Genomic DNA, 624 nt, shown 5'->3' on the forward strand with positions numbered 1-624 from the left:
TGAGTTTTCTGGTCCTCGACAGAGAGTCTCTTTTTGTCCTTCTCTGGAACCTAATTCTGGCTTTCCACCTACTTTCACGTCCAGCTAATTAGTCATTTAAAATGTCAGCTTGCCAGGGAGCTAAAGCGATCTAATGCCGTAGTAAAGAAGAGCAACACGCAGCCGGTCAGCGCTGCGCTCCGCTTCCGTTGTGTTCTCATGCTGGTGGTTTTCTGAAATAAACACCACAGGCAGGGAAGATTCTAGAACAGAAACAAAGGGAAAGCAGAAAAGTCCCCTGATAAAAAACCAGCCTCTTGTGCTCGCTTCGGCAGCACATATACTAAAATTGGAACGATGCAGAGAAGATTAGCATGGCCCCTGCACAAGGATGACACGCAAATTCGTGAAGCATTCCATAAAAAACAACAACAACAACAACAACAAAAAACCAGCCTCTTGGATTTGTTAGTCAACAGTACAGCAGCCATCTTGGAATTAGGGATTTTGTTTGAGGACTTTAGTAGTTTTCCCACTTCAAAAGAAAAACTGGACTGAACCGAGGGAAATACTGGAAGACATTCTGGGTCATCAGAGTCAGTTTGCTTCTTCGAGGGTTCCAGGTTCCTGTGGCTCCTCCTCGGT

At 45.2% G+C, this 624-nt stretch overlaps 1 non-coding gene across 1 annotated transcript; it reads left to right on the forward strand.

Annotated features, from left to right (window-relative positions):
• The first annotated feature begins 298 nt into the window (after positions 1-298).
• On the forward strand, positions 299-405 carry LOC125393009 (U6 spliceosomal RNA). Its single transcript, XR_007229674.2, has one exon. It is a non-coding gene; the product is annotated as a U6 spliceosomal RNA (small nuclear RNA).
• The last annotated feature ends 219 nt before the right edge of the window (positions 406-624 follow it).

The sequence above is a fragment of the Myodes glareolus genome, chromosome 2 (assembly GCF_982192425.1).
Source record: "Myodes glareolus chromosome 2, mMyoGla1.1, whole genome shotgun sequence".
Lineage (NCBI taxonomy): Eukaryota > Metazoa > Chordata > Mammalia > Rodentia > Cricetidae > Myodes > Myodes glareolus.